The sequence below is a fragment of the Alligator sinensis genome, unplaced genomic scaffold (genome assembly GCF_000455745.1).
Source record: "Alligator sinensis unplaced genomic scaffold, ASM45574v1 scaffold904_1, whole genome shotgun sequence".
Classification (NCBI taxonomy): domain Eukaryota; kingdom Metazoa; phylum Chordata; order Crocodylia; family Alligatoridae; genus Alligator; species Alligator sinensis.
Genome location: NW_005842587.1, coordinates 486,823 through 507,518, shown reverse-complemented (window position 1 = coordinate 507,518; position 20,696 = coordinate 486,823). Strand labels below are relative to the sequence as shown.

Sequence of the window (20,696 nt, the reverse complement as noted above, 5' to 3'; positions counted from 1 at the left end):
AATATTTTATCTTATAGATTTCTATATTTTAATACGGTTTTCTCTTAATTCATAAAAAAATGAAACAAAGAGTTTTAAACTAACATCCAAGCTATTTTTAAGGGAAAATTTGTTCCTTCACATTTTAGTCTACTGCCCAGCCATCCTCTTAAAAGGAACTATTCAGGAGAAACATGTAACACGGAACTCCCAGAAGTCTGGAAAAAATGTTTACAATTGTGTGAACATATCCACTGAAGTAGTTAGTTGCACTATTCTCGGTATTTATCATCATACTATTAAAAATATTTTGTACGAAGGTGCTAGGAAGCTTTAAAATCTACTTATTCATATAACTTAAGAGTAGAAAACATGACAGTGCAGCGCCACAGTAATCTATGCTTACTTAGTCTTCTGTTAATTATAGATAACACACAGAAACTAAATGGTAGAATTCTGACCAATGCAAATTTAGATTACTTCTATGCTCCAACCAACTCAAGATGAAGCATTTTTATCTCATTTCTCTAGGTCATCCATGTTGTTCTTCCATTCTTTCAAACAAACTGAAACAAAGAATTAGAGCTGTAACTAGTTTCCTTTAGGGGCACCATTTAGTACAGGAACCCTGAACCTAGACTTCAACCAAGACTAGACTTCAACCAAAAACCGTGTGTACAACCAATATGGACAAGGAGAGTTTAGGGCAGTAGGAAACTGGACAACAAGTGAAACAGCATAAGGGAGGGGCCTTGTATTCCGTGACTAAGGTTTTCCTTCTATTTTGAATTGAAAATAGAACACACACTGACATTTTCCTAAAATTAATTCAAACTACCAGATGACACTGATCAAGAGCTAAAATGAGAAAAGTGCAATCAAGATGTCCTGGGCCAGGTAAAAGCATTAATGTAAAGTATTAACATTGAAAACACTAGTTAAATAGTAAAACAGAAAGGAAGCTTGATGATCTGAATGTGCTTTTTAAGAAGAGTAGACACTACTGAATTAACCTAGACCCAATAAACTTTAAGAACAGAATAATGATGACTGGTGAGATCCTGCAAGAGATTTTAAATTTTATCATTCCCTACAGATCTCACTGAAGGAACATTTTAATACTTGATTCGAGGCCTTCTAGGAACTCTTAATAAATTGTGATTAGGATTAGACTACTAATCTTTACAAACAAAAACACAGCAACCAATTGTCAGGGATGTCATTAAAAAACACACCCAAAGGAGACTTGAACTTGGTAACAAACTACAAAATCAGTATCAATGTGGCACAGTAATTTAAATAATAAGCAAAGCCACTGGCCTGTGATATACTACCTTCCAGCAGAAAGGTTTAAATCCAGGTGTACTACCAACTGCTGCAAGGCAAAAGCTAGTTACACTTAACTGAAGCTAAAAGATCATTATGGTCAACTTGACTAAAAACCAGAGTTACGACTTGATCAAAATAAAGCATGCATGGCACACAAGTGATCTACAGTGTGTCAATAAATTTACATGAGCAAGACAATTTTAGAAGAACTTTCAAAGTAAATGAAGCATTTGACCAAAGTATGTTGTTGCCTAGGACAGCTCATGCCTCTCTAAAGTGTTAGTTTATCTTCTGCCTAACTGCAGGCTAGCATGGTTTACCACCTGCAGATTAAAGGTTAATGACTGTTGCAGTTTCAGTGAAAGTGAGGTCTGATCTGATCAAATGCCCTAAAGGAGGAATAAAAAAAACACCCAAACAACCAAAAAAAATCCTTGTTCTGAAGAGCAAGTGAAATCTTGCTTTGTTTAACCAATATACTTGATTCATATAGGGCAATCAATGATTAAATTCTAAAAAGGAATATGCTGAATTTAAGCTAATAGGATGATTCCAAATTCCTATATTCTTTTCCAAAATTTAAAAAAATAAAGGATTAATTTTGACACCAAATCTTTGTGAAGAAAACTGTCATAATTCTTTACACCAAGATGGTAGAAAGTTACACAAATAAAATCACAAGAGAGGACACAAGTACATGTTTCCTCTCCAGTCAACTCTGCACTCCAACATCTCTTAGCAATTGGTTAGAGTTCTGAAATGGAGGATGAAAAAATGAGTACGCTGGTAATATATTTTGCTGCATTAACAATAGATTCCAGACCGCATTATTGTGCTTTACACAGAGAAATGAAACCTTTCAGTTTGGAAAATAAATGATTTATAAGGTAAAAAAATATGCCTACAAATAATGCATTTCAGTTGATAAAGCACTTTGTCTCTCTTCATTTTTTTTTGTGTTTATTTTTCCTGGAATACAGAAAAAATCACAACCTATCTTTTCTTGTCAATTTAGGATTTAATAGAGCCGTCAGTTAATCGCAGTTAACATACACGATCAATGCAAAAACAAATTAACACATTAATTTTTTTAATCACATGAATCATGCACATAGCTTGCTCTTTTTTTTTTTTTTTTTTTTTTAAAAAACAGACCAGCCAGAACCTGTAGGCGCAGCCCTGTCCCCGGCCCGCCTTGCACCTGCTCCAGACTGATCCACCCATGCTGACTAGCAGCAGCGACTAGGCAGAAGCTGCTACTCAGCACAGGGGAAAAACGGTCCCTCCCCTTCTCTGCTGCCTTGCCCTTCTTGCTGCAGTCGCCCAGAGCCCATACCCGGGCTGCTCTGCCGCTCCTCTCCAATGCCATCACTGCTGCCTCCGGGCCATCCAGCAAGGCAGCAATGGCAGTGCAGAGGAGCCGCAAGGCAGCCCCTGAGTGTATGTTCCAGGCACCTGCAGCAAGAAGAGCCTAGTAGCAGTCAGGGGGAGAAGCCACTTCTCCCCCATGCTGAGCAGCAGCTTCTGCCTGGCTGCTGCCATTGGTCAGCATGGGCAAGTGAGTCTGGAACAGGCAAGGGGCGGGGCTGTTCACACAGGTTCTGGCTGGTCTGCTCCAGGGCAGATTAAGCCAAGAGGTCTTCATTATAGTTTGCCTAAAAATGGACTTAATTAGATTCTAAAACCTTCACAAAAAATACTTGACTTGACCAAGAGCCCACAAAAACTACTGAAACGTTTCCACATCCTTACTAACATCAGCATTATCACTTTATTGCATTTTTCCTCAACATCCAACATCATTATTAAATCAACCTGTGACAGAAGAAACAGAACAGAAGTTTTCAGCATAAGTGGGACAAGCCAAAGAGAGAATTAAGTCTTATAAGCCTACATTCACAATAGATCCATGAAAGATGGCAAGAGATCCTACTTTTGTTATACCGAGTCCAAGAGGAGAATGATACAATTAGGATAGATTAGAAAAGCAGATTATATAGCCCCTGCCTGGCTTTTCCCCACTCAAGAGAAGGGGCAGGGGGCATGGTCAGATGCCAGCGAGGCTGGCATGCTGAGGGGGAAAGGAGGGAGCCCCCTCCCCCACCTCAGCATGCCAGCCTGGCTGTCATCTGGCTATACCCCCTGCCTCTCCTTCTCAAGCAGGAAGCAAGGGAAAAGCCAGGGAGACCCTGGCTAGGGTCCTGAGGGGGGGAGGGGGAAACCTTGCCAGGGTTCCCCCCCCCTCGCTGGAACAGAGAGCATGGGCATGCCCCAGCCTGTGGCTGGCACCTTGAGGCAGGGCGGGAGGAGATTTAACACCCCCACACCTGAGCACATAAGCCCAGGGCCAGGGTGTGACCACACACCCTCTCCACTAGATCAAATAGCAAGGGGGGGGGGAGGGGGACACAGAAGCCTGGCAGGGGCTGCTTCCCCCACCAGGCAAACCCCAGGTGGGGTCCAGGGCCAGGGAGGGGGTTTAAACCCCCTTCCCCCCACCTCAGTCTGCAAGCCCTTAGCTGGGTGTGTGGCCATGCCCCCAGCCCTCTGCTCTACAGTAAAAACCTTGTAGGGACTGCAGAGGGGCAAAAGCCTGGCAGGGACTGCTTATTTTTTTTAGATTCTTCTGTATCTCACCAGCTTCAACAACTGAACACAAAATCCTCAGTGTGAAGACAGCATTGCTACTGGGTTTCATTATCCAGACCAATCCTTCAGTTCATGCCTTCAAAATATTTGTTAGCTTCTGACAGGCAGTAACCTTTCTTTTTCTTTATAAATCTTCTATTAACTTTGGGCCATTCTGAAATGTAAGCTACACAGTCTATAAAGGAACAGAGGTATGACAAATGCATGGCCACCTTTTGCTTGCACTTGGTAGCTGCAAAATGGCTATTCCAAAAGGATATGATCATTTGATGCAGAAATAATAGGAGTTGGCATATTCCTCTTCAAACTTTTTATGCCAGATTTAGGGTGCATGAAGAACAACATCATAAACCTGCCTCTTGAAACCATCTCTGTCAGATTGGCTGAACCACGTTACAAAACTCTCGCAGGACTCTTGCATCCAACATGAGTGCTTTTTATAGTACCATTAGCAACTGTAGTTATATCTTCAGAAAGTCTGGAGAAAAAAGAAGCATCAGAGGCTATGAACAATAAGTAGAAACTAGACCAACAAAAGGACCAAAGCACCAAAAAGTAGAATTTGGGCTCATAAAATCCAAGGGGAGCTTGATTATTTAAAAATGTCTGCTCCATTTTTTCAGTATCTGCTCAACTATCCAGAAGACATTACAAATCTTAAGTTTTAAATATTAAAAGGTTTTCCAAAAACCTGTCTCATGGCATGTCCAGAAATGCTGCTCTTGAACAGCTTAGGAATTCAGTGCGTCTCATGCCCAAATTCCATTAAGATTCACAAATAGGGCAATCCTCTACCGAGCTTGACTTAACAGTTTGAGATTCAGGAGCTATAGTCAGCATGTCTACAAAAAAACAGCCATACTTTCTCTATAAAATAGGATTAAAGGACAAGGGGATTTCCCCTTTTAATGAGTCAGCAGTTATGAATATGAGTATTCACCCAAAATATGGTAGATGGGAGTTCCATATCCTAGCCCTTCAGGTGAGTTAAATTTCACTCAAAGAATCAGCCACCGCCAAATCCCATTACCACCAGGACACAGAAACACTGAATTAAGCAGAACTTGCCCCTGCAGCACTAAGCCCTCAAGCTAGTTCTGACCCCAATCCTGAGTGTTGCTCCAACTCCCATTATCATGCCCCCTTTAACTAAGTAGCTAGCCATCACATGCCAAAATATACCAGCTGCCTGCCACCCTGGAGTATGCATGCTGCCCTGTGCTGTTTTAAAGTTTTACTGTTTGCAAAAGCAGCAACAGTAAACATGACTCCAGTCCAGCAAATAAGGAACTCACCACTGGGTTAGGCGAGTCCTGCAGGACTAGTTACATACATGTTTATTTGACAAGTTTATTTAGGGATATGGATTACCCTCTTCTCCATGTGAAGGTAAACAAAATATTACTCTTTTGATTTTTTTTTTCCCTGTCAGGTATCTCCCCACACTGGTAAGTTTGCACTGTCACTAAAGACCTACCAAAATCATGATTGTGTGATTTTCACAGAAAATATAAAATCAGGCAGGTGCCATGATTTTGGCAGGCTTGCTGCAAAACAACAAATTAAGCTGCAAACAGAAAAGGTGCAAACAGAAAAGGCCAGGAAGCCCTGCAGTCCTGAAGCATTGGGGGGGGGGGGGGGGGGTTGGGAAGACAGGACAGGAGAGCAGGGGGAGAGAGAGAGACAGAACAAATCAGAGGTCGAGCCTGTGACCTAGGCTCAGTCCAGGAGCCAGCCTGGGGCCAGTCAGGGAAGGGAAAGGATTTTGGACACCAGCTTTTAAAGTGGCCACAGGCATGCTGATATAGCATGCAGCAGCCCGAGGAGGATCCTTCAGCATGACCACTGAGAAGAAATCCTCCAAGACTGCCAAATACATTTCAGCGCTGGACATGTCCTGTAGAGAGCTTGCATACAGATAAAGGCAGACTGTTCTGTACCTCCTGCAATGCGACACTGGATGCATTGTGGAAAACCAGTATAGATCTACACTTACAAATCTGAGGCACACATGAAATGAAAGGTTACTGCAGAGGTCAAAGGTCAGAGCAACAAACAAGTGACCATGTTCTCACTCTTTAAAAGGACCATGGAAAGCAGTTTAGCAAGGCAAAGCTTCCCTCATGGAAGCTTTCATGGTGGCAAACATCTCCCTGAAGAAACTTGATCACCCAAAGCTAAGGTACTACCCTGAACCAAAATGTGTCAAATGCTGGCAGTTTTCCATATGCCAACAAGCTTGTTTCCCTGCAGTGACTGCTTCACATGTAGAGTCCACAAAGTCTACATTGGGAGAATATGAATTAATCCTTCTCCACTGTGGCTGGTGAAGCCACCTACCCTCAAGTTAACTACATGCTGCACGTTTTATTCATACCAGGGAGCTGGACAAAATAGAACCTGCCTGTGTTTCAAACTGAATCTGTCCACCTCTCAGCTGCCAATTTTTCTACTGTGTGTCAAAGCCACAGTGAAGGTAACTGTCAAGTATGGCTGAGAATTTAGCAACTAATCTATAGAGGAGCCTCTGGGACCCCATAAGATTGGGCCCCTAATATAGTCCATGGCTTGTGACCCATTTATAAAAATCTTTTCTAAAAAGGTTACATGAATGTTGTCTCAAATAGTATATACTGTAATTAGAAGTTATAATCCATATTCCATGATGATATCTTTGAACAGTACCACATCTTAAATTAAAACTATATATAGGTTTTCTTTTTAAAAAGCATGTTAACAAAAAATATAAAGATACAATTAATTTTTTTAAAAATATGATTTTCTTTATTCTTAAAGAATTGTTGATTTTTATCCACCCTGAGAATCTGTTTGGTACTACTTCCATGCAGGTTAATAACCTGGAAAGATCCATTAAGCTACTGAATTGGAGAACCAAGTATCCAGGCACAATCAACAATGAAAATGACTACCCACCACAGCTCATTAAAAAAAACAAAAAACAAAAAAACTATACCTACTAAAATATTTATAGACTTAATTGTGTCAACACTGACCCTTTTTAATTGAAACATGCAACTTGCAAAGTAATTTTCATTTTTCCCCCAAAAATGAGTTACTGAATTAGGTCAATCTCAAGTGGAACAAAGAAAACATCCTAATGAAACATGAGTTTAATTAAAATAAGATTTGCTATATATATGGTAGTTTAAGAATTGAAAATTACTTCTATAAAGAACAATTTCTTTAAAAATTCTCAAGTAATTTGTTTAGGTTAAACCACAGAATAAAACAACATTTAATTTCATTCTCAGAATTACAATTGATGCCCCAACAACCTCTATCAGTTTAACAATGATGGCTAATTACCAGATGAAACAGCTACTGATTTAGGATACAGCCATTGTCTTTAAATAAGCAGAAGTGGGCTACATTCTCTCCAGATGTAAACTGGCTCCTGTCCCAAAGACTTTCCATTATAGAGAAGATACAAACTAAAGTCTGTTTTTACTGTTCCATTTCTCATCACTGCCTTTAATAATGTTTTGTGCCCCTTATAAACAAACTGTTATTTTGGGTTTGCAGATGTACAAGATAACCTTGTTTGCTTAGCTTTTACCTTTTCATATTTTCCTGTTTCCCCAGATCTTGCCTATATATATATATATATATATAGATAGGTAAGAAACTTCTTTTTTTTTCATTTAGGGAAATCAGCTTACTTTTCCTTATATTAGTTTAATTACTAAATCTACACACAGGTCTCTTCTTATACCCAATTCATACTTGCTCAGTCTCTGAATTCAATTGTATATTTCCTTTTTACAGTTCCAGCCCATCCCTATTTTCCCCATTCAGTAGGGCAAAAGCAAATTCCTAGGGTTAAAAAAATATATCTGCATTGCTTTTGCTACTGGCTTCAACCCCCTCCCGTGGAGAACCTGAATCTGTTGGAAACAGGGGTTTGGTTCTTCCTTTAAAGAGATTTTCAGGGGGGGGGGGGGGGGGGAAATTATTTGTATAATACAATATATTTACAAAAATAAAAAGAAGTCACAATAACCAATTCATCACCCAAAGTACTTTTTTTTATTTTTTTTATATATACCTGTATGGCATTAAGCCTTACTGTTAATTAGATACCTATAGTCCCATGAATTTATTCTTTACACAATCAGATTCCAATGAGTTTTGCTGGCATACTACACAATGTTCTTTACATGGAAGCTAGTCCTATTCTTAAAATTATTAAAGAAATTTGCTCATAAGAGAATCTTTAAAGGTAGGGCATCATAAAGCAGAAGAATTAACAAAATTGTTCCGAATTCTGTATTTTTTGATCAACAGCCCTACATTTTTCTATTCCCGCTACCAGCATACTATCACTTTACAAAAACTTATACACAATACATATTCAAACTTTAAAAAAAACCAGTAGAGTTTTGTTTCTATTTGTTTTGGGGGGGCTGTTTGTTTTTTTTTGAGAGAGGGAACATCTTCCCAACACAGGATGTGTCAGACTAGTTAAATGGCTTCTTTTTTCCCTAATGCAGGAAGCAGAGAGGGGGGAAAAAAAACAAACACCTCATTGTATACTAACTGCACAGCAGTTTTGAATAGCCATACACATTGATTGCTTCTGTTTTGAAAACTATAGGCATATCCTGTTACCATTACATCCACGACAGATGGAAGTTATATAACAGCAGATTTTCAGAAAAACTCTTTATATTTGAGGTTTCCATTCACTTTTTATTGCCGCTACAAAATTCCAGTGTCTTGACTCTGTTCCTTTACTAGCCCAATTCAAAAATAGTACTTAAGATGATTAAACTGTCAGTCCAATGATTAATGGACAGCACTTTTAGTGATTTGTCAGCTCTTTCAATATCAGAATTCAATCATTTTTTGTGAGCAGGGCCTGCAGGCCTGTTGAACTCCTTATAGTGTATGTGACTGCAAGGCTTGCATCAAACTGACTTCAAAACTCAAACCACACATTCCCACTGGCTATTCACTTCCTAAAAGCCTTCAATTGACATTTCTAAGTGCACTCTTATCGGCAGAACACCATCTTTCATACGGTTTCTAATCCAACATTTTTATGAATCTGAACACTACATTTACGTAGCAAAGTGCTGGCTTTTTGTATTAATTACAAGCTGAAGTCTTGATCTATAGAAGTCTTTTAAAAAAATTTCTCCACTACTGTCATCAGTGCAATACCATCAGTGGTACCAAGAGTAAAAATGGTAGAACCAGTAAGTATTTTTACTGTGCTCTCATATAGAGCTGCTTTCAACTTTTGTCAGTACAGTAAATAAAATGCTAGTCACTATGATCACTCCAGGGTAGCTATCACCAGGAGCACTGCACCAAGATCCCCACTCCCAACTCTAAAATAGGTTAACAAGGATGCAATCTGAAAAGGGGTGTTAAACAAGTAGCCTATGATGATCAGGCATCAGAACTGAGTAGACAATTCTGCTGAAAGGTACTTGGAAATTGTGAAGACAAACAATTGGTTTATAGCAGGGGTGCTCAACTTCTGGTCCATGAGCCAAATCCAACCCACAGAGCCATGACATCCAGTCCACAGAGATCCCCACAGGCTGGAAAACTTGGTAACAGGGAGCGGTGGAAGCTCTACACAGTGGGACCCAGCCTCACCCAGGGCCATTGCCCGCACAGCAGGAACAAGGCTGCCACCCCCATCTCCCACATCCGTATAGAGCCAGGTTGCTCCCCCTCCTCCTCCCCATATTCAGGGCCAAAATGCTCCACCTCAGCCCCCCGCCCCCCACCATGTGTCCAGATCAGGGCAGAGCTAATTCCTTCTGCACCCTCATGCACATTTGGATTGGGAGTGCTCTGCTCCTGGGCACATCTGGATCAGGGTCACGCTGTCCCAACACAATCCTGCCCCACACATCTGGACTGGGGATAAATTGTTCCCCTACCATGTCCAGATGGAGACTGCTCCACCTTATCCCACCCTCTTCCCATGTGTGCAGATCAGGGCCATTCTACACCAACCCCATCTGGACAGATGGATCAGAGTCATGCTGTGCAATCCTCAATAGCCGGATCAGGCCCACTGGGCAGATCTGGCCCACAGAGGGACTTGGCAACTACCATCCAGCCCATGGGACAAAGGTTGGACACCACTGGTTTATAGCAATAGACTGAACATAACCACCTGGCAGATTTTACTACTGCATTATAGACATAGGTTTATATGAACAAGCCTAAGTTGCTAAACAACAATTAATAATATTCCATATTAGAATATTAAAGATCTGCTTTTGGAACCATTTATTAATGCCAATGATCAACACCATAATTATTTCTGCTGAGCATATTCAAGGGGGAAAAGGCCTAAAACAATGCAACGTAAATTTACAAGTAAAAGAACCACTTGGTGAATAGCACAACAGCCTGATTAGCATCAACATTAGCTGGTAAAGTTGTAAACCTTAAATGCTTTAAAGATCTTAGATGCTCTGATCTTCCCAAAAAGGAAAGCACCAATAGCTCAACCATACCTCTTTCAAACACAGGCTTTGAGAATCTGCTTATTTATAGAGCAGCTTTTTAGAGTTGATCAGCAACTCTGAAAATGCCTACAACTAGATTTCAGCTTGAAATCAGTTACAGGTGCATTTCATTTATAAATTATTTATAAAAAGGAGGAAAAATTCTGTTCTTTCATATCTCAAAAATAGCTGAAGAGATATGCTCATATTCAAAACAAAGCAAATATTTTGGAGACATAGCTCCCTATTTTCACATTCATTTACCAAATAATACCCAAACACTATACAATGGCATGCATATGCTATTGCTAGTGTTCCTGAGGTAATGTTTTTTGCAAACCCATAAATTGTTTCTTTGATTAACATATAGTTTGTCAAGTTGTGAAGCATGCATTTGATACAAGAAGAAAATTTATTTTGTAGCTTCTCTGGTAGCCTTTCCTTATCTAGGCATGGAGGCAATTATATGCACTTCACCATAAGAAAGATAGATTAAATTTCCTCCTACTTAGAGAAATCTAAACTCCCCTTACTCAACAGCAATCCCATACTGAGCCCCCAGGAGATGACTCTTGAAGCCCAAACTAAATAACTTATTGTATCGGTATAAAGTTTTGCATTTCTAAGGCTAAACCTATGAGGAACTTTATGTAGAATGGACTCTGATGCCTTAATGAACCAGCCACCAAAGGCCTTGGAGGCTTAACACATTTAATATCCTGCATAAGCATTAGAGGCTGTTAACTTTGGGGTTCTCCTTCCTCTTTCGGTGCAACACTGAAGAGTAGCATGATTTAGTGATTTACAAAAACTGATTTAATAGAATTACAAAGCAAGTATTACAAAGCTTGTGAGGGGATGTACATCTCAATGTTTAAGTTAAGCAAGAAGAACTAACTAAGGTAGTGATTCTCAGCAACACCACCCTGGGGTGCCATGAGATTCATTTAAGGGTAATGTGGGATGCCCCACAATATAAGCAGTTTGCATACCTAATATGCAAACAGCTACACGATTCACATGCTAACCCCAGAGACTTCAAATATTGTCAAAAATGTTATGACCTGCTATGGTCTTTCCAAGTTTTTTTCAACACAAGAATTGCTCTATTATTCTTCTATAGTCAAAAAAAGAGGGAAAGCTAAGAGCTAGCATTTTCCAGTAAGTGCCTCACGTCTAACAAGGTTGAGAACCACTGAACTAGTGAATCGAGTGCGATACAGAAAGGGAAAAAAAATTCCTTGTCTAGGCCCTGGAAGGCCCAAAGAGTCAGAATAATAAATGAGAAACTGGGAAGCTATCATCTTGCTTAAATGGTACCACATGGCTTCACTAGAACTTTGTAAGACAAGTATTTAATTCCTGCTCCCACTTCCACTTACCCCCATGGTAATTTACTTTTCTCAACCAGAACTTAGACATTTCTCTGGTTCCCATGCTATAATACAAAATAGATAAGTTTGTGTTTCTTCAAATGGCAAAATGCAGTAATCTTTTTTGCTCCTCTCCCTACTCCCGGAAGCTGCAACGTAGGTCACAACCCTACAGGTAAGTTTTCAAGTGTATACAGAGAATTAACTGACCTGACTATACTGATATAACTGTTGGCTTTACCCAGAACCCAAGTGGAAGGAAATGGAAAGGGAAGGAAGGAAGGAAGACAAGACTGGTACAACACAGAAAATGCTCTCCCCTAGTCTTATAGTGGGAGGACTCTGGAAGTACATGTATTCGAAGACAAGATACTACTAATAGGAGAAGCAGATGCCAGTAATAGGGATGTGTGCAACCTGGTAAAAGAGGAAAGTCTAGGATGACTGGGAAAGGCATTAAGAACAGGTTGCAAGGAAAAGGTAGATAAGACAAGGAAAATGTTTCATCCACATTAAAAAGACTTGCACCTTTAAATTTTTGTTCAGAACATTTTTTAAAGCAATACAAATTTTCAGTATGGATAAAACTTAGCCTTGATCTAAGTTTTCATTACCCACTAACTCAACAGCTTACCAATGTATATACATACCCCTATTTCCAATAGACTTGGCAGCTTATTTGCCCAACCTATAATACCGTGATCTGCAAAAAATAAGTATCAAAATTGTTTGCTGAAAAGCAACTACAGGTAGAATAGTATACCCATTTTAGAGTTCACTAAAATATGCATATAAAAACAACACAATACACCATTTAATTCCTTGGTGGTATGTAAAATAAGAAAGCTTATTTAATCAAATCACAGAGTCACCAGAAGTGAAAGTTACATATTCCTTATGAAGAATTATTTTACGCTTTTACAGAGATCTCTATGAACAGAATATTTCAGTATCGTTACGGTAGTTGTGTAAAATTTAGCTATGTTACACATATGCAAAGCTGGATTTTCACATCCATCTGTTTGTGCATTACTAGTCATGCAAACTCTATGACAGGATCAGTCACCAAGAATAATTAACTTAGTACTGCAACACACAAACCAGAAAAAAAGAGAAAAACTTGAAGCAAGTGTTCTGCAAGCAATTGAATTGGGTCAGTTTTTAAATGAATATCTTCAATTAATTTAATATACTAGTACAGCAAAATAAAGCCAATTCAATTTTTATAAAAATATGCATGCCTCTATGTATATGAAGCATGCATGAAAGCTGACAGCTTTCATCACTTCAACTACAGCCTAATCTATTTGAACAGGATCTGCTAGCTCTTCATACATCCCCAATTCAGTTAATAATAAACTCTGACAATTTGCTGCTGACAATAGTCCATTCCCACTTCTTTTTAACATCCTGCTCCCTACACTGTTTTTACGTTATACTGCCCTACTCCTAGCACAAAAGTGTGGATCTGTCAGCACTCTGTCCAAGAAGCAGAGTGAAAGGGACCATTTTTTGGCTGACAGGTGCCAACTCTTTGTTTACAACGACAAATCAAACGTTTGACAGTATAAATGTATTAACTACTGCACTGTTTTGAGACTATGAAAGATGTTTTCAGGATCCATTATACTGTTTCTGACAAACTGTAAAATATACCAGTCTTGAATTTCTCATCATCACCAGGCATTATGTATACAACAGCTCTGTTTACTCGCAAGGAAACTTGTTAACTAACTAACAGGCACAAATACCATTTAAGAAATTGGGAGAGACAGCTGCCTGAATGATAGCCTTAAGTCAAGTACTACTCGTGACAACTGCAAGTTGCATGCATGTCCAACAAATATTTTAGCTTTTAAACTGTCAAATTGCTGATCTCCATTCTATGGGCATCTAGAAGGCAGGGCAGAGTGGTACCTTAGAGACTAACTCATTCAGAAAGGCATAAGCTGTCACCCATTTCATCAGATGCTATGAATGACTTGCAGATGGCATGGATACTAAATAGAGAGGAATGTAGTAATTTAAAAACAAAGGATATGCGAAGGAGCAGGAAAATATAGAAGGAGAGAGCGCTACTGAGATAGGCCAAGCTAAGCTGAACAGACCAAAAGGGATAAACTGAGAAGTTAACCCATTGAGGTACATACACCTAACTCAACAGAGAAATACAGCTTCAGCCCTGTCCAGACATTGTTTCTTGAAGGTTAAAACTGAGTGTCCTCCAACTTTCTTGTAATGTGACTGATACTCAGACAAATAATCCCACAATAAAATGGCAAACCAGCCACAAAGATGTTCCACATCTAACAGACAACCTTCCCTGTTGCATGTGGAACATCTTTGTAGCTGGTTTTTATCAGTTTACTTCGAATGTGCAACACACTCAAAGTCCTATCATGCAGCCAATATTAGGCTGCATGTTGGGGCTTCAAGCTCAACAGTGCAAGGAAAGCCCATCAGTTTTTAACAAAGACAATCATGAAGAACACGAGAAAGAAATGCAGAACAATGAATGGGAGTAAGGGTATGGAAACTGAAATCCGGAAGCAAAACTCAAGAATCTAATGCATTCATTTTGGGAGATGAGGAATCTGCATTCAAGGATTCAGAAGTGGCATGTGAAATGATAAGTCCAGTAACAAGAACTTCTAGTACATTTTCAAAAAACAGTTGTTACTAGCTTGACTAGAAAACAAAAGCAGTATATCTAAAATAGAAAAAATGAACTGGGGAAAAAAAACAGAAGACTTCTAGTCCAATCTTAATAGCATGCAAAGGTTTAAAGCAAATTCTGAAACAAAGAATACAGCAAGGATAAAGACAGAATCAAATGAAAGATGGGATAAAATGCAACAAGGGTTCACCACATTTAATTTGCAGGATCTAGTCTAACACCTCTTTGACAACTGCTTTATTTGTTTTAGTTATTTAGTATTTACTTTATACAAAGGAAATGCAGCACATCTAATCTATCTACAAGCAAGCTTGGAAAATGTGCCACATGGAGATATTTGTTAACTTAAAGAAGTTGGGGATTAGGAGAACTGTAAGGTGGGAAAGGAACTGGCTAAGATAGGAAGACAACTACAGGTTATGTTGACAGGAGAAGTGTTAGGTTGAAAGGGGATTAAACTACAGTAATAACATTTTTCAAGGACTGGTCTTGGGACTAGTTTTATTTACTATTCCTATTAATGACACTGGCATAAAAAGGTAGGAGCATGTTTATGAAGTTTACACTAATGACAAAGGCAGGAGGTAACATCAAGAAAAAAGGATCAAACTATCACACAGGACGAACTGCCCAATACTGAGAAATGGAACAACAGAAATAGAATTAAGTTTAATAGATTGAAGTGCAAGGTAAAACTAAAAACATCTATTATATTGACAGTTCAGCAGTTGATAACAGAAGAGGAGAAAAACCTAGGGTTATCAGTTAATTGCAAGGTAAGTAAAACATCAATGTCATAATGCTGCAAAAAAGGCAAGTATGAAACTAGGATATACTAGACCTGTATTTCCAGTAGAGATAGGGAAGAATTAATGCTACTTTACAGGGCATTGGTCCATGGTTGGACCTCATGTAGAATCTACTTCTTGTCTAAAATTCAAACTGGAACAGGTGCAGAAAAAAAGTGATTTAGAAAAATGATCAGGAAAATGGAAAAGTCAATCATATAAAGAAAGACTAAGAGACCTTGACTCGCTTAGGCTAGCAAAAGACAGACAGAGACAGAATATGATTGGTCACAATAAAATACATAAGGAAAATTAAATTAAGAATGATACTTGTTATTCAAGTTAAGAAAAAAAAAAATACTAAAAAAACCCATTTAGGTTCCCTACTGAATGCATAAGACAATCTAGTTATGGATGATGCAAAGGCTAAAGTATTTAATTTTTTTTTTTCCTTCAATCGTCAAAAACAGGGTCAGGAACCAGGTAATGGAGCACAGTTGGCAGCAAAGATAAGGAAGAAAACATCCTAGAGCTGTGGAAAAACAGGTCAAGCATTACACTATTTCTGCACATATATCCCACGGGGTATACACGATTTTACCAAAAAAAAATGGCTGGGTGCGGGCTATACGGGGGTGCGGGCTATCCAGAGACTTTTTTCCCCCCACCGGGCCGGGGCTGGGCTGTGCTGCCGCAGGGGCGGAGGCCGGGGCTAGCTGCACCACGGCAGGGGGCCGGGGCGGGCCGGGCTGGGCTGTGCCATGCCGCACCGCTCCCTGCTGGGCCCGGGCAGGCCGGGCTGTGCCGCGGGGGCCAGGGCCAGCTGCGCCGCCTCCCTGCTGCTGCCACGGGGACTGGGGCCAGGGAGGGCTAGGCTGTGTAGCCTCCCCACTGGGCCCAGGCAGGCCGGGCTGTGCCGCTGCTGCCGGGGCAGGCTGGGCTGCGCCGCCTCCCCGTGGATACGCTGCCACGGGGAATACACAGGTGCAGCGTATACACGGATTTATTTACAAAATACAATTTTCCGCAGGTTGTACGTGGGTGCAGCTTATACCCATGGGTGGTGTATATGTGCGAAAATATGGTACTTGGATAAGCTATGTGCTTTCGAGCTGGCATGGTCAGATAGGATACACCTTATGATACTGACATACCCTGGCCTGGCATGTAACCAAGGACAATTTTGAGACACATATTCAGCATGTTCCCACACTTTGAAGGAGTGGCTTTCTGCCTCAAACCCCTCTCTGCTGTCTGCTGCTTGACCATTGAAAACCGGCTGAAAAAATTGTCAACTCCTTGGCCTGTAGTGCCTCAACCTCACCCATCTCACCTAGGTCTTGCCAACTCTAAGCAGAGGGAATTTTGCCAACCAAAAGAATCACACCTTTGTCCAGTCATGCACACAGAAAAAGATGCATCTCCCCTTGCAGTGAAGAGGTTGTCTACACCATAGTTTCTCAAACTGTGGTACGCATACCCCTGGGGGTACGTGAGGCAGGGGGTACATGGGTACCTCAATGCTCACTCTCTCTCACCCTTTCCCCTCAAAAATATGGCAAAAAATTTGATGTGCCACACATTACGCAGTGCTTTAAATTCCCCAGTAATAACCTGATTCAGCCCTCCTAGCTTTGGCCAACATCACCTCTAGCCCAGGTACAGACTTGAGTTGTGCACCCCTGGTGTAAAAGGTGGCAACCCTACCCACACCAGATCAGACATCTTGTCATATCACGGCCTTATATCCACAGCCCTTCTTCCAATATATGGTACGTATTAGTCTGTAAATATAAGATCCCCTGGAAAATAGAGTGCTGGGGTACTTATTAAAATTTTCAGAAGTTGGGGGTACTTGCTACTTAAAAGGTTGAGAAACACTGGTCTACATGGTCAAATATTCTGAAATCACACTTAATATGACAGTAAGCAACAAACAACATTTATCATAAAAACAAGAGTAAACATAAGAAATCAAACCCTATGCTAAGGTATAGACGGGGATATACAAATAAACAAAATAAATTATCAGAACAGTAATAGAGTTCACACTGCATCTTTACCCAAGAATACAGCTTCTACTCAGCCTGTTAGCTGAGGGAACAAAGCATCTTACCTGCCCAGGAAATGACAAAAACTTTAAGCTCAAAGTAAAGGGTTATTAAGCATGGTTTCTTATCTGGCCATTTACACATGATCCATTAGATTCTTGGGGAGGTCTCACTATACATATAAACTTCCTGCCCCACCTCAAAGGTGCATGTTTACTTGACTAAAGTCTCTCGTGCTCTAATTAAGGCCAAGAAATGTGCGTCCTTTCATACATGAAGATTACTAATCCAATATCTTTTAAGGTACCATCTCTCACTTAATTCCCCTACAGGAAGAAATGTCTTTCCCCTGAACAGCCTGAGTAGCCAAGTGATAGTCTTTAAAATGTAAATTTGTTTTTTGTCTAGACGGCTTGGGTATTTAACCCAGCTAGATGTTGACTGTCAGTCATCTCTCTTCAGCCCTTTAGGCTTTGAGCCTTTCCCAGAGCAAAACTCATTATGCAACCCTGGCCCTATTACAACTTATAAGAAATGCATTCATATCAAATACCAGAGTCTATGCAGACATATTAATGATGTAAAGGGCTACAGACAGCTGGATGCTACCGATATGTACACCTGATGTTACCTATATGTACTTATGTCATCAGTAAAACAAATTCAGAAAATATGGAGGACATCCCATGCATCCCCTAAAACCTTGTAGGCTCATAACAGGTACTGAAAGAATAGGCTGAGGTCATTTCAGAGCCACTGGCTGTCCTCTCCGAGGACTCCTGAAGGTTGGGTGAGGTTCCAGATTACAGGAAATATAGTGCACTTCTATAGGAAGATAATTGAGGGAATTACAGACCAGTTGGCCTGACCTCAATACCTGGGAAGAACATGGAACAGGTCCTCAAGGACGGTATTGTGAAGCACCTAGAGAACAATAAGATGAGGAACAGCCAGCACAGATTCACCAAGAGGAAGTCATGCCGGACTAATGGGATTTCTTTCTATAAGGTGATCTGTTGGGAGGGAAGGGAGATGAGCAGTAAATGCGATATACCTTGACTTTAGCAAGGCCTTTGACGTCCCATTATCTTTAAACAAACTACAAAGCATAGACTAGATGAAAGTACTACAAGATAAAAAGATACATAAGCAGTTGCATCATCATGCTCAAAAAATAATCAATAGCTCACTGCCTATCTGAGAGGAGGTATCAAGTGGGGGTCCCAAGGGTTCTGTCCCAAGTCTGATACTGTTCAACTTCATCTTCACTATTGATTTAAATGACAGGATTGAATAAAACTTAGCAAACTTGTGGATAACAGTAAGTTAGATGGAGCTGCAGTCACTCAGGAAGGTAGATCTATTATCTAGAATGACCTGGACAGACTGAAAAAAAAAAAAAAAAAAATCAACCTATCAACCAGATGAAATTCAACATGGAAGAGTGCACAATCTCACACTTGGCATGACACAATTGCATTTACTTATACAGAAAGGGAAATGACTGGCCAGGCTGCAGTATTGCAGAGGTGGTTACAGTGAAGCATAAGCTAAATATGAGCCAACAGTGTAGTCTTCTTGGGAAAAACCCCCAGAATACTGGGTTATATTAATAGAAGCATCAGTTGCAAATCAAGGCAAGTGATTCTTCAATTTTAGCAGCGGTGAGTCCTCACCTGGAGTACTATGTCTACTTCTGGGCTCCATACTGCGGACAAATTGGAAGTTCAGCAGAGAACAACAAAAGTAATTAGAGGCCTGGGAAGCATGACTTATGAGGAAAGGCTGAAAAAACTACAGTTGCTTAGTCTGGAGAAGAGAAGAAAGATGGGATTTGAAAACAGTCTTCTAATACACGAAGGGCAATTAAGAGAGAAGATGGAAACAGACTTTTCTCTGTGGCTATACGGGACAGAATTAGGCACGATGGCATCAAGCTGCAGCAGTGGAAATTCCGGGTGGAGAACAGGGAGAAATTTCTAACTATGAGGGTAGGAAAGACTTTGAACAGACCAGCTAGAACAGTGCTTCTCAAAGTGGTGGTCTGCGGACCAGCCACCGGTCGCCGGTCCGCAGCGAGTTGCCAGGAAAGAAATATATTTTCAGAAGCATAACATTGATATGTCATAGCGCCACAGTATGTACGTTCCAACACTCCAGGTGACGTCACGTCGTGCAAGGTGAGGAAAGAGAAAGAAACAGCCAGTCGCACATTTGTGTAGCGCTGTTACACGCAGTTGCTACAACCAGCTGAACCGGGCATCAGTCCCTGGCCCACTGGAAAAAAAACTGCTGGTCCGCCACATCAGATAGTTTGAGAAGCACTGAGCTAGAAGACCCTTGGCTAGAATGGTTTCTTCAGTGATGATCTTGCCTCAAGCAGGGGACTGAACTAACAACCTATGGGATCCCTTCCAGCCCTACTTTCCTATGATCCCAAATATGTATAAATTTGCTGTGAACAAACTAGGCTGGAAATTAGAAGATTCCCAACTTCTAGAGCAACAAGGCTCTAGAACACCCCTTCAACAGAAGCAGCAAGGGAAAAAAAAAAAATCTCAAATGGGCTCAATGAAGAGATTATCATCAGCAGCAACCTCTTGCAGTCAAGGATGATTGTAAAAGAAATTATATGATGCAGCTGCCAGCAACAATAGGAGACGACTATGTCCCACAAGGTCCCTTCCAGTTGTATGCAACCTCTCAATTGTTAAATAGTCAACACTCTAACACAGATAGGATACCGAAGCTTTCTGTATCTTAAGTTTAATAAAAACATGACTGGATTAAAATTCTGAATAATTTAATTCAAACCCTAAAAATAAAGTCCATTAAAACAGTCACAAACTCACACAAAGAACAGGCCTATGTTAGGGGAGGTATGCGGCATCTCCAATGTTGTACGGCATCTACTGATACTTAAATGATGAGCAGTGCCACTTTTATCATTTACATGGATTGTTATTTGTTGCGAATATCTTTAGGCTTGGTAGAGTGCAATTTTTTTTAGTTTTGACAGATATCAATGTTTATTTTTAAGTATTTTTTTTTCAATTTTTATCAATTTAAATTTTCAGGATCATGTGCAGTTAGGGGTGTGGGAGGCAGACAATTGATTAATGACAGTATACCTGGGAAGAGGCAAAAACTCATAAGGGTGAATGACCCAGTGCTTTACAGGGACAACAACTATTGTTAGGCTCCCAGACACTTTAGCAGAAAGGGCTATAGATACAGGGAGACAACTAGTTATAATAGGCAGCCAAATTATTGGGGGTATTGATTGGCCTGTAAGGAGAAACAGCCTCTCAATAGCAAGTATTTCCAGGGAGACAGGCAATTTAGGGAATTCCAGA

The 20,696-nt window shown here is 40.2% G+C and overlaps 1 protein-coding gene across 1 annotated transcript in view; it reads right to left on the bottom strand.

Annotated features, from left to right (window-relative positions):
• QKI (QKI, KH domain containing RNA binding) overlaps nt 1–20,696 on the bottom strand; it is a 261,229-nt gene that overhangs the window by 204,691 nt on the left and 35,842 nt on the right. The gene's annotated exons all lie outside the window — the stretch shown is intronic.